At 34.5% G+C, this 10,439-nt stretch overlaps 1 pseudogene; it reads left to right on the top strand.

Moving 5' to 3' along the window:
* The first annotated feature begins 793 nt into the window (after positions 1 to 793).
* LOC110268493 (DEAD-box ATP-dependent RNA helicase 5-like) lies at positions 794 to 2,748 on the top strand (annotated as a pseudogene).
* The last annotated feature ends 7,691 nt before the right edge of the window (positions 2,749 to 10,439 follow it).

Below are 10,439 nucleotides of genomic sequence, written 5' to 3'. Positions count from 1 at the left end.
GTATTTTATGATAAAGGAAATATTGCTTGTGTTGTGTTGTTGCTTGTATTGCATTGAGTATTGCTTGTGTTGTGTTGTTGCTTGTATTGCATTGAGTATTGTATGATAAATGAAATATTGCTTCTATCCGGGGATCATATTGCAAAACAAGTATGCTTCTTATCTTTTAATGCATAGGTTGTTGTTTCATTGATTTTAGGCTCTTTATCTTTCAAAACCATTGTGTCGCACTTTGCCTATTGCTTAGTTCATTGAGATGAAACATTACATTCAAATCTATTTTGACAATAATAGATATTTCAATGTGTGTGGTAGCTTTGATTAAGTGTCTGCCTAAATGGAGTTATTCCTACTTAGTCAAAGGACTAAAATGAACATTACCTCCTTGTTATTCACATATAATTTTATATATTTGTACACAAACACAGAAACCAGGAGGCGTGATGGACTTCAACCTCCTATTTCAATAGTGTGCAAAGTACATGTCCTTAGCTATTAGCATATATCCCTCTTTTTTGGAATGCTATAATTTCCTATCATTTGATTATGACCATAATCTTGACTCGTGATATATTAGTGAGATGGGTGTCATGATTTTTCTTCTTTATACAGTAAAAAAGTTTCCTTGTTTGTTAAGGATATAACCCCTGGTAAATTTAACTTGGATCTTCGACTTAATGGGTACAGATGTTAATGGATTTTATTGAAGGAATTCTAATAATTTGCAGTTCGCCAAATGGTGATGTTTAGCGCTACTTGGCCCTTACCAGTTCATCAGTTAGCATAGGAGTTTATGGATCCCAACCCTGTAAAGGTCTGTATCTAGATTTTAGAAGTGGCTTTCAACTAGTTTTTTATTTAGTTGTTGTGGAAACTGATTTTTGAACTTGTGACAGGTTGTTGTAGATTCAGAAGACTTAGCTGCGAATCATGATGTCATGCAGATAGTTGAGGTCTGTATTGACCAAATCTAGACTGTGCGCGTGATAAGCGACTGGTTGCTTTACTGGAAAAATACCACAAATCTCAGAGGTCTCTCTCCATGATAATTAATCCTTAAAACTAGAGATATCTTCCCAGGAAGCAGTGAATAGTTAATACATTGGATCAAGTTGTTGCTATCCTTAATTCCTAACATTTTCCAGTGTTCATTTGGTTTTCAATGAACATATACATGTATTTTTGTAGCCTAAAAAGGACGAGTTATCATGAAGCATATTGATAGTTGATATCTTTAGACTTAACTATTTTGTTCTACATGTTGATAAGAGTGTGTATCTTTTATCAAGAACCGAGTATTGATCTTTGTTTTGTACAAAATGGAAACCACACGAGTTGAAAGGATGCTTCAACAAGGGTATGTTGTGTGTGTGTGTGTACACATGTAGTGTTTGTTGTTGACATTAGCTACTTGTGACATGATAAATTCTTTTCAGAGGTTGGAAGGTTGTGTCCATACATGGAGACAATGCACAACATGATCGTACAAAGGCACTTTCATTATTCAAGAATGGGAGCTGCCCTTTAATGGTATGCTGCTTCAAACTGCGATTATGATTATGAATTGGTAATACCAGCAAGATTTGGTGTTCCTTTCTCTGAAATACTGACATGTTGGGGGTTGATTATTTTCCTTTCATTATTTTTACCATGTAAATTTCTTTTTAGCAGTAATTTATCTTCCTGCCTTATCCATATAATGCTTTACATCCAACTTCTGTTTGTGATAAGAGTCAACATTTAGTTTAGCAAGGTTAGCTTTGTGACTGCCATATGTTACGATATACTATACTGTTGGATAAACTAGTTCAGGTTCTGTCATAAAACTAAAGTCCATCTTTTACATCACTAGTGAATGGACATAAATTCACTTTGTTATTTCCACTGATCTTCATCCAAACTGAATAGAATGCAAATAGATTATCAACTGAGCGTTCCCTTCTATTTTTATTCTTGTTTTCTTTTTTTAGCTATATGTTTTTTGTCTCCCCTGAATGTCTGTTGTGGAGAGTGTCCATAAATAGGGTTTGAGGTCTTTCAATTGTTCTACACAGTGTGTGTGGCTTTTTTCGGTCATTTAATTGACCTAATTTATAATTTATTGGGCAGATTGCTACTGATGTGGCTGCATGTGGATTGGATATTCCAGATGTTGAAGTTGTTATCAACTATAGTTTTCCTTTAACTACAGAAGATTATGTTCATAGAATTGGTCGGACTAGACGAGCTAATAAAAAGGGTGTTGCCCATACATTCTTCACACAGCAGAATAAGGTGGTATCCATGCCCGATGTATTTGAGGTTCTTCATTTGCCTGTCATGCTGTTTCTCAACTTTTTTTCGCCACTATTGGATGGAAATATTCAGGGTCTTGCTGGGAAGCTTGTGAATGTATCAAGAGAAGCTGGACAAATTATGCCAGATGCCCTTTTAAAATTTGGCACACATGTAAAGAAAAAGGTATATTTTCTTCACTTCTCTCTATGCACCTGATCAGGTTTCGTTTCTGATGGTTTGTGACTGTTGCGACAAATTTTGCTTTGGATTGTAATTCTTTAGAATTTGTGCAAGATATTCTATTGATGTTTAAACTATCATTTTCTGTTATATTAGGAGTCCAAGTGAAGTCAAGTAGTTCTAGTGCAGTTCCACTACCACCGCCACCGCCACCGCCGCCACCCTCAATCGCTTTTGGATGAGGACTATGATGATGATGAGGATGAAGATGACACTGAAGACTATAGCTGATAGTTTTAGTATGGTTGAACAATATACTAGGAATTATAGTTGTAACACCCTAATATCCAAATCCTTATGCTCGAGTCATAAGTCAATGATAATAAGGTTGTACGACTCTCAAGGTGGATTTTTTTTATACATAACCATATATATATTGAAAGGAAATATTAAACGAGAAGCCTGAAAGAGAGTAAAAATAAAATCAGAAGTCGTATCACTCACGCATCGACAACTAAAAGATAAAGCGTGAAGCCGAAAACGATATACAGATAAAGTCACAAAAGAGAATAAGAGAAGGACAGTGTATAGATATATGACATAAGTAATTAGCCACTAGTCGCGACCCGCGAAGTTTGGGCCGGCTAGGGTACAGTAAGAAAGTAGTTGACAACAATATCTCCTAATCTCTCCCAAAAGAAACATAAGAGCCTCTATAGGCAAGTTCAAAAGAGTTCAATACATAATATAAGTTTTTCAAAGTAAAGGTGGAGAGATTCTAAGAAAAATATAAAGTAGAGAATATAAAGATCTTTGCCATCTCTCAGATGAACCACAGCTCACTTCTGAGCACCTGGACTTGTATCTAAAAACAAGAGATATATACGGAATGAGAACCCCCGACCCATGGGTTTCCAGTACGGTAAAAGTGCCAAATAAATACAATTTAAGCATCCTAAACTTCCTTTCACCAAATATTCATCCTATGTTCTCACTCATCCGTAAATAGGCAACTGTCATAAGGGAATGCTAAATCTAATTCACATTCCTCATGCTTCCCAACTTTCTAACTCTCCAACAAATCAGAATCAAAATCATAAACCAAACCATCACCAGTTATTTTGTCTCAGCAATTCTATATCAATACTTCATATTCTCACCTGGAGCAAGTGAAATCACTTCACTTCGTCTACCCAGGGAACTCATATGATCTCATTATCAATGTAGAGCAAGTGAAATTACTTCACTGCGTCTACCCAGGGAACTCATATTATCTCATTCAATAATCATCATTTTAAATTAATCATATCATTATTCCATTTCAACAAGAATAGCCCTCAGCGTCAACTGACACCGCATGAGGGACCTCTCAGTTGTACAAACACAATCAATACAGACAAGTAATACACAAATAAGGTACAAGTAGAACAGATAGCATATAGTCAGGTAACATAGCATATATGATATAGCAATCCAAATAAATAGGCAAACTCAAACAATTCAAACATATGCAAATGATGTATGCCTACCCTATGGCTGATGAGTCTCATATGTCGGTTATAAAGCCAACCCGACAAGTCCTGGTAGCTAACTATTGGACTGTCCCTCTGTCGTGCATCCCCAACTCAAGTTATTCACAATCATAATCATAATCACACAACACCCACACTAGTGTTTATTCACGGGGGCGAGCTCATCCGGAACTTTCACAGTGTTCGGCCACATTTACGACATAGGGTCAGCAGAGTCTTGGATCTCAACCTAGAGCAAGTGGAGTCGACCCACTGTATCTACCCAAGGAAATCTGAGACTCAGATAGTTTCAATCATAAATCATACTCAATTGGGAGCAAGTGGGGGCTAACCACTGCATCTACCCCAGGAGTCTCAAAACCAAACCCAGAGCAAGTGGAATCACTCCACTGCATCTACCCAGGCAGGTATGTCTCACCACATCCCGGAACAAGTGGATTAATGCCACTGCATCTACCCAGGCAGGTATATCTCACCACATCCCGGAGCAAGTGGGGCGGAACCACAACCCTTGCATCTACCCGGGGAGCCTCTATACTAACCAACCTGGAGCAAGTAGGGCGCAACCACAATCCTTGCATCTACCCAAGAGGTACGTTCTCATATGCCCAGGAGGAACCAAGGAGGGGATCCTAACCTCCCACCATCTCGCTGGGAGCGATTTTACAATACCAGGAAGAACAAGGAAGGGGATCCTCACCTTCCTTCATTTCTCTGGGGTCGCACTTTCGAGAAAGAGAGCTCAAGATAAAACAATCATTCAAAATCATATTTTCATTTTCAACCATAATTCAATATTTATCATAGCCATCCGGCTCATAACATAACCCATAACCAGCCAATGGGGATCATTCATTACACACTTAGACATAATTTTGGCTAGTTTTTTGTTCTTGTTCTTCTAGAGAGAGAAGCCCTTATTCCTCTCTAGATCTAGTTTGATTTGATCTTCCCTTATTGAATTCTGAATTGGGTTTTGTTGATTTCTAGTTTTGATTACTTAATCTGAATTCTCTAATATAATTTTGTTTAGATCTTATGTTAGATTGGTTTTCTCTTGTTATTTCCCATTTTCTATTCATTTTATGAACCTTATGGATCTTGAATTGTTAATGATACATTGATGTTTTCCATGATTAATAGTGTTATTTGAGTAGTTTTCCATTGATAATTGTTAGTGGGTACTTTCAATTTCCAATTTATTTGCAATTTGATTATATCTTCTATTAATGCATACCATGTGTTTGATGAAATGTTTCCTTTGATTATGGAGTAGTTTTCTTTACTCTTGGCCTAGGCTAAGGGAATTGGGTAAACTTGAGTCATTGGGTCTAATTGATTTGGTGATTTGAGAATCCTTAGTGGTCAAGTTGATACCCATTGACACTAATCCACTACTAAGTCAATTGGTAGTTGGATTGGGACTTATGAGTTGAGATTGATCAAGCCACTTGACGTACCTCAAGCTTAGGAGTAGATATTACGTACTTAAAGCTCTTGGAGGTAGACTTAGTGAGTTTGGTTCCTCATAATTGTCAAGATATGGTTATTAGACAAGGATGGTGACCCCAATTCCTATGCCTAGCCAAGAGTTCCTTTTATTATTCATATTTGAAACCCAAAAATTTCAATTGCTTAATTCTAGTTATAGTCAATTGATTAGTTCTAGAATAGAATTATATTAGTTACTTGATTTAGTTCTTGCACTTTAAGATTTCTTGCATGTTAAGCCTAGTAGTTTAATTTCTTGATCATGACTCCCAACCCCGGAATTCTAACCAATGTTGATGCACATGTTTACCCATTCCTTGTGAGACGACCCGAGGTTTGAATACTTCGGTTTATTTTTATTGGGATTGAACTTTGTGACAACCAATTCTTTAAAATTTGATTGAGAGTTATTAGTTGATTTGGAACTATGCTTACAACGAAGTTCTATTTCTATTAAGAGAAATTCTAGACTGACAATAATTCTTGTATCAGTGTGCACGTCGCCCACGCACATGCGTGGAAGTCCGAAAAGTAGAGTGACGAGTGAGCGTCGCCCATGCGCATGCGTAGGAGCCAGAAAAGCAAAGTACCGCATGCACGTCAGCCACGCGTATGCGTGGGTGCGTTTTGTGCTTCTCATACAAAACCAGCACAGTACCCACGCAACTCTCTGGATTTTCTATGAGGCATTCGCATCAGTGCAGTGACGCATATGCGTTGGCCAGGCGCACGCGTGGGTGAGTAAAAATTGAGATTGACGCGTGCACTTCGGCCACGCGTGCACGTGGCAGCACGATATTCCAAAATTGTTACTAAGTTAAAAAGCTGCAGAATTATATTTTCAAACCCCAAACTTCAAACACACATAACTTCTTCTACAAAATTCCTTTTTCATCTATTTCTGAACTGTTGAAAATATCGTTAAATAAACTTTCATAAAAATCCAATTTTGAAGAATTCCAAACTTCGTGGATCAAGTTACGGACCGCCAAAGTTGGTCAAAAATTAGTTTCTACCTAAAAATAGAAATCACCAATTTTTTCAATGTTCAGAAGCCAAATTCATTTCCACTCATCCAAATGGCCACAACCCAACCACATCCACATAATTACACTCAACCAAAATCAAACCTACCTCATCTATATATTTCACCCAAAACTATCAATTTTCACACCTCAATTCCTCAAACCTTATTACTCAATAATCAAACCAATTATTCACACATTTAATATCTATAATCCATCCAATCTCTTATATCATCACACAATATACACATCAACTTACCTTCCTTACCTCTTCCCAGCCCCCGCCCAAAATTTATGGCCTCTGGCCTAAATTCACAATTTAAATGCATATTCCACAAACCAATACTCATTATTCAATTCATCAAATTCTCAACACACCAAACATATAATTCACACAATTCTCAATCCAGTCATTAATTTACATTACATATCAACTATGCATATTAGTACAAACCATTTACACAATCCAAACTTAATCCTAAGTGTATCTAGCCTGGGAATTCTCATCATACCACATGGTACTTAAATGAAACTTAAACCGTAAACCCTAAACCTTAGCTCCAAAATAATTGAGCTTCTTCTTAAGGGTTTCCACCAACCTTAGCTCCAAGCCTCACCAAGGCTCCACAAGCAACACCAACCTCCCAATTGTGCACCAAAATCACCAAATGCACTAACATAACCAATTTCACATATATACATCAACCTAGGGTTCATAAAAATGACAAATCACAAGGGTTAGAGGGTTTTTTACCTTAACCCACGAAATTTTGTGATGAATATCACCAATGGCTCATACTAGAGTACTCCTAAACAACCAAAATCACAAGATTTTCTCAAAACCCAAATTAAATTTGAAATATAAGAGAAAAATCGAAACTAGGTAGAGGAGAGTTAGATACTCATCACAAAACTTAGATAGACTCGAAGAGGAGGAAAAGAGCAATGCGTGGCCATAAACGACTTGTCAATCGGAGTTCTGGAGAGAAAGTTATGATGATTTGAAGATCAAAGAGAGTTAGGGTTTCTCTCTTCTCATCTCTCTCTTTTCATTTCAGCAACAACCACACTAAATGAGGGTTGTGGTGGCTGAATGGCTTTAAGTTAAGGCTTATATATGCTGGGCTTGGATTCACTTGGGCCCAATTCACTTGGTTTAGTCCGTTGGCTCAACTTTGGGCCAAAATCTTTAAGCTTAGCGCTTTAAATCGCATTTTAAATATTTCTACCTTCCCTAATTATAAATCCTAATTTCTTAACCTTATTTACTTATAATCACTTTTCTCAGTTGCAGTACTAGACAGATCTCAGCCGGTACTGCCGATCAAAATTCCAGTGCGCGTTTTTACACAGAAAACTGTTTTTCGACTCTGAAAAATTCACTGAATCCAAATATCACATTTAAATTATCAATTTCCAATTGCTAAACTTTCTAATCATATTCACTCCTATTTAATTTATTATTTAATTAATTACAGTTTGACCGGATTTTACAATAGTTGATGATCAATACACTTTGCTTATGTTTTGAATTATATTGACTTGTTTTTTTATAGTACTTTTCTTTTAGTTTGATAATACGATGAATTTGTTTATTTTTTTAAATATTATAAATATTCGAATACAAATTAGATAAAAATTTGTATTAAATTTATATTTATTTTTTATGAAAACAAGTTTATTTTGTAATTGGAAAAATCTAAAAAAAATTCTATTTTACCTTACTGACGGATTTACAGACAGATTTTCTGTCTGTATTCAGAGTGTGAGATGATTTTCCAAGGTTCAAATTACAAATAGAAAATCTGTTGCCAATTACCGACGAAATATTCGTCGAAAAATCCGTCTGTAATTATTGACGGAAAATTCGTCGGAAAATTCGTCTGTAACTACTGACGAAAAATCCATCAGAAAGTTCGACGTTTCAGAAAAATGGATGGAGAATTTATAGAGGGAAAATCCATTGGTAACTGGTAAAAATCTGTCGGTAATTTTTCGACGGAAAAAATCCGTTGGTAAATAATTTCCGACGAGACTTTTATGAAGGGACAAAATTCGTTAGTAACCAAAAATCCGTCTGTAATAAAGATTAAATCTGTCTGTATTAATCCATTTTCTAGTTGTGGATTATTAATTAGCCAACATTATTATGTAAGTAATAATATTTTATGGATGTTAACTTTGACAAAATTGAAATAAATGAATTGAAAGGAATACAATGCAAGCATAGAGTTCTACTAGGCCCCACTACTAATAGAATCAAACTCAAATGATCCAATAAACTATAGAGTAGCAAATAGATAAAAGAAAAGATAAAAGATGATACGATGGACAAGCAACAAACCCACTCACTACTACTCACCATATCTATCTCTTACGTACCACCGACCTTGCTTACACATCTAATATTACACTCCCAAACGATTCTTATTTTTCAGTTAGGGGTCTCTTTTTAAATATTTATTAAATTTAAAATTCTTTAATTTTCCCTTTTTTTTTATCATTTATGCGTACAAGTCGATTGCGAGGAGAAGTAAATAGATAAAAGAATGATATATAAAAAAATAGTAGTTTACAAAATAAAATTCAATAACAATTTATTTATTGTTAAATAATTATATAAGAGAGAAGAACATGAATAATATTTTTATATGCTTCATTTTTATATGGCTCTATTGGAATCAAAAGCCATTTCTCATAACTTATAAAAAAGTTTTTGAAATTTCCAGCAACACCTTCCAAAAACAAGTCTAAAAGGCCACCAGATTCACTAATTAGTTGGTCATTCTTATTCTAATGTACAATAATTTTAGTGTTACGAAATAGCATCCACGCATTTTTCAATCTAAAGTAACCTCCTTTAATCATTCCATTTGCATCTATCAAATCATTCAAATGGTATACCATGCATTATTATACTTTTTTTTTGTACATCTATAAATATATAGTGCTATAATTAAACAAAAGTTTATAACGTATATTCCAATTCAATTGTCTAGTACTTATTGGACTTTTTCCTTGTATTAATTGAATATGTGGAACTTCTAAATCAGTAGATAAAGTAGTTTCAAATTCTATGAATTGAGAGGCTTTATTTTGATGAACGGACGATGAATCATTAAACTCATGAGTAGATGTATTTTCATTTAAAGAAATAATCTTTCTCTTAGACATGTTTATTACTTATCATGAGATATTAAAATTAATATATGAATGAGAGAATAAAAATAAAATAATAATATTTAATTTAATCAACTAACAACTAAAAAATGAGAAATTATTAAATCAAATTATATTAAATATATATAATAAAATATAAAATTATGAAAGAAAACAATATGTAGCACTCTAATACTTGCAATAAAAGATTTACATCACTGTATAATTTCTCTAGCTTATGTTATATGTGAAATGTTATCTGAAAAAAATTATCCCAAATCTTGTGATGGATAACTTACATTGTCATAAATTATCTCTTCATTGTCATAATTTATCATATAAGTCTTTTGACTTTACTTAAATAGGTATGTTCCAACCATTTTCTTTTCCATCCTCCACATAATAAATCATTTAAACTTCGTAAATCTTAATATATGACTCATCATCCTCATGCTCACTGGTATGTATTAATCTGCTAAAGTTGATGAAGGTAAAACTTAACTTATCTAATTTCATAGCCCTTGGATTAGTGGTATTAGTCCATTCACATTTAAACAAAGTTACAAAAAATATACCATCATAATTAAGTTTAATGATGTTCACTAACTTTCCATAATAAAAAATTGCTCCAAACCTCATATGGGGATCACTATTGCGGAAGTAGCTTCTTGTTCTAAATGTGCCGAAAATATTATTGTTTTGAGTTTTTAAACTTTTTTTCATGTTCTAGAGTCCTAAACTTATATCCATTGACATTATATGCATAAAATCTTCT

This window comes from Arachis ipaensis, chromosome B10 (genome assembly GCF_059453495.1).
Source record: "Arachis ipaensis isolate K30076 ecotype BB chromosome B10, ASM5945349v1, whole genome shotgun sequence".
Lineage (NCBI taxonomy): Eukaryota > Viridiplantae > Streptophyta > Magnoliopsida > Fabales > Fabaceae > Arachis > Arachis ipaensis.
This window is presented reverse-complemented; position numbering and strand designations above follow the sequence as displayed.